This window comes from Choloepus didactylus, chromosome 21 (assembly GCF_015220235.1).
Source record: "Choloepus didactylus isolate mChoDid1 chromosome 21, mChoDid1.pri, whole genome shotgun sequence".
Taxonomy (NCBI): Eukaryota; Metazoa; Chordata; class Mammalia; order Pilosa; family Megalonychidae; genus Choloepus; species Choloepus didactylus.
In genome coordinates this window covers 50,743,456-50,747,826 of record NC_051327.1, presented here as the reverse complement: position 1 = coordinate 50,747,826, position 4,371 = coordinate 50,743,456, and positions in this window count along the sequence as shown.

Genomic DNA, 4,371 nt, shown 5'->3' with positions numbered 1-4,371 from the left:
AGAAAATTGTCCCCATTACCCTTCCACAGAAGTGACACTGAAAGATACTAGATAAGAAAGATGTTTTCTTCAGGAGGACTCTAAGATAGTCAAATTTCAGAACAAGGAACTTGTTTTCCTACCATAATATTTGATAGTGCTGTGTCCTAACTGTAACAAGCTATCACTGCATGTCATAATAGAACAGTGGTTCCCAACCATGGGCAACTTTGGCCTTGAGGACATTTAGCAATGTCTGAAAACAGTTTTTGGTTTTCAGACTTGGGGGAGAAGATGCTACTGGTATCTAATGGTTAGAGGCTAAATGTAAACATCTTACAACGTACAGGAAAGCCCCCCCCCCCCAAAAAAAATGACTTACTGGCCCCAAATGCCAATAATGCAAAGCTTGAAAAACCCTGTAACAGAGTATGTGGTATAAACCAGTGGCTAGAACACAGAGTTTTCCCTTCATTATTAGTCAACATGAAAACCTTTATTGCAGTTACGTTGTTTTCCTCTATTGTTTTGTATCCAATTTTGGGTTTTTCACATATTATTGGATTGTAAGAACCTGGTAGATGTGGAAATGGAGGAAAGATATGCATCATCTAGAGAACTGGGTCTTGACATTACCTGCTTAGTAGCTAATATATCTCCTGCTTGGGAATAGGTACTGTTGTTTAAATGTCGTAGTTTGGGTAAGTATGAGAAGTGACTGTGACTTTTCCTGGAAGCAGATGGGTAGAATGTACTGGAAAAGGCTTGTTTTATTTGGTCAGTTCTTCCATCTTGAATTTTCTGGGAACTGACCCAATTTCATAGGAATATCTTCCCCTCCCCCACTCATGGTTACCACAGGGAGAATAATTTTTCATAAAATGACAATATTCCCCAATTAGCAATTAATTAAACCAGCATTAGATAGCTCCCCAAGTTGGACCAATCAGCATGCACTCTTGTGGACTTGAACTGAGCCTAAAAAAATTCCAGTCTAGTTTGACTTCTCAGTAGAACTAAAGAAATGCAAATTTGGGATATGGTATTGGGAACCATTTTTCCTGACAAATGGAATAGAAAACAGAATACCTTAGGTGGATCAAGAGTTAAGAATGATACCTACACACAGGGAAGAAGTGTAGAGATACTTGGAGAGAGTTCTTAAAATATGTGCTGTTGGCTGTGGTTACACTTCTGTTCTTAGATGCTGTGTGATTCCCCAGTGTCCTTATGGCAGTTCCCCATTGTGAATAGCAGGTTTCATTGCAAACATAAAGCTGCAAATTTAGGATCATAAAATGCAATGCTGTAACTTTATTTTAATATTTTATTTTAAAATATTTGATCCATCATGATTTGTTTTGGTTGTGGAGTGAGAAGGGACAGATTTATCCCTAATTTCTGACTCCTCTGAGTTCCCACCCACATGCATTTGCTTTTCTAAGTCTTTAAATTTTATCTCTATAATATTTTTCAAATGTATCCCTTCCATGGACTTCCAACTTCCTGACCTTTGCCAAGAGCTCATTATTTTTGACCTACATTATTGCTACAGCCTTCTAACTGGTCTCTCTGTGCTCACTCTAAGAACATTAAAATTAAGTTTCCAGATGTTGTCAGAGTGGGTTTTGAAAAAGCACTTCTGGGGGACTTGCAGGAAAGATTTTGATTTGAGCAGTCACTTAATTTTTTCTACGTAATTTCCATGGAAAATATTAGTTTAAGAATTCTGAACTATTTTACAATATTCAGGTGCAACTCTGGTTATAAGTCTTTAATTTTGCAAAATTAAATTAAAATCCTACTATAATTCCATTCTTCATGGGCCTTCTGACAATACACAAGATGCTACTGACCATTTAAATGGCTATCAGAGCAAAAGGAGTTTTTACAAGTTTGATTAACATTTCATTTATGACAAAGACATTTACTGCTTACCAAATATTCATGGAAACTGTCACATTTCCAAGCTTTTTAAAGTTATGTTTGGGTCATTAACTGGCTCTTATCAATGGGCTATGAGCAGAAATTGTGTGTATCAGTTCTACACAGAAAAAAATTAAGAACTGGTGGGTGATGTGCTGGTTTGGATCTGTTAAGAAAGACATTTTGGAGAAAGCCATTTTTAAAACAGAACCCAGGAGAAGAAGGAAAAGCAGACATTGCCATGTGCCTTCCCATTTGACAGAGGAACCCTGGATACCACCAACCTTTCCTCAGACAAGATATCTACCTCTTGATGCCTTAATTTGGACATTTTCATAGCCTTAAAACTGATAATTTGCAACCTGATAAATCCCCATTGAAAAAGACAACCCATTTCTGGTATATTGCATTCTATCAGCTTTAGCAAACTGGAACAGATTTTGGTACCAGAGTAGTGGGGTGCTATGATTTGCAAATACCAAAAATGCAGGAATAATTTTATAAATGGGTAAGGGGAAGATTCTGAAAGAATTCTGAGAAGCTTGATAGAAAAGGTCTAGATTGCCTTGAAGAGACTGCTGTTAGAAATATGGACTTTAAAGATACTTCGGATGAGGCCTTAGACAGGTTTGATGAATGTGTTATTGCAAACTGGAAGGAAGGTGATCCTTGTTTTAAAGTGGTGGAGAATTTGGCAAAATTGAATCCTGGTGTTAGATGGAAGGGGGAATTTGAAAGTGACGAGCTGGAATGCTTAGCTGAAGGGATCTCAAATTAAATGTGGAAAGTGCAGCCTGGCTTCTCCTTGCAGCTTATAGTAAAATGTGAGAGGAAAGGAATAAGCTGAGAACTGAACTCTTGGGTACAAAGAAACCAAAAAATGATAGCTTGGAAGATTCTGGGTTTCCAGAAAGTGAGACTCCAGAAGCTAGTGCCCCATGTGAGTATTTAACCAAACCTGGAACCAGTCAACCACATCAGGACAAGCCAGGCTTGGAGACAGAGTTATCCAGAAAGGATTTGTGGGAAGTCCTGTTGTCTGATGGCTTTGATCCCTGTATGATGCATGCTAAACCAAACATTTTTTGCAGCCTCTGTATAAATGGAACCACTGCCAGTTTGGACTAAAAGGGACAGATTGAAGGAAAAAATTCTTCAAAGGCAGAACCATGGAAGCCAAGGTCTGGGAGCTATGACACCTCAGGCCAAGACAGCAGACCCACCCATGCATGTGGAGAGGGTGAGTTTGCCCTAGATTGCAAAGAGGTTGGATCACATTCCCTGGGGGTTAGGGAGAACCTGGTCAACACAACACCATTTGGAGAGGAGAGAGCCAGTGCCTCAGAGATGGCAGAGAGTCCATGTGCTGCCCAGAAGCTTGAGGAGGGGTGGGGTCAAGAACAAGTGATCCCCCTAATGCTTGGATAAGTTGGAACAACCACCCCAGCATTTGAAAAGAACAAAGCCACTACACAAGACCTTGGAAAAGGTGGGACTGTTGCTCTCTCAAGCCCTGAGGATAAAACATCATTCTGTAAATGACTGTCAGACTATGAAATCTAATGGAGTTTGCCCTGTAGGTTTTCAGAACTGTTTGGGTCTCATGAACCCTGTTTTCCTTCCAATATCTCCCTATGGCAATGGGAACATTTATCCTATGACTGTCCCTCCTTTGTATATTGGAAGCAGAAAACTTGTTCTAAGTTTCACAGGTCCACAGACAATGGGGAATTTTGTCTTAGGACAAACCATGCCTGTAACTGATTTTGATAAGACATCACACCATTTACTGTTACTGAAATGATTTAAGCTTTTGTGATATTGTGATGGAATTAATGTGTTTTGCATATGGAAAGAACATGTCTTTTTGGGGTCCAGAGGGTGGAATCTGCTGGTTTGGATGTTATGTTCCCCAGAAAAACCTATGTCCTTTTAATCCAATCTTGTAACGGCAGAACTATTGTGGGTGGGAACTTTGATTAGATTGTCTTCATGAAGATGTGACCCTGCCCATTCAAGGTGGGTCTTAATCATCTAGCTGGAGTCTTCTATGAGAGGATAAAAGGCAGAGATGTTTTTGAGAGAGTAGAGAGAAGCTAACAGAGACAGAGGAAGAAGGACCAGCAGACATCACCATGTGCCTTCCCATGTGACAGAGGAACCCTAGATGCCATCATCAGCCTTTCCTCAGAGAAGGTATTTACCTCTTGATGCCTTAATTTGGACATTTTCATGGCCTCAGAACTATCAATTTGCAACCTAATAAATCCCCATTGCTAAAGCCGACCCATTTCAGGCATATTGCATTCTAGCGCCTTTGACAAACTGGAAAAGGTGACTGTGGTAGATTTTATTAATTTCAAAATATTTGCTGTGAGGTGACATGAGCTAAAAGAGAAGAGTACAGAATTCCAAATCTTTGCCCTTCCACAAAAGCAGCAAATAAACTGGCACAACTCTCAGAAT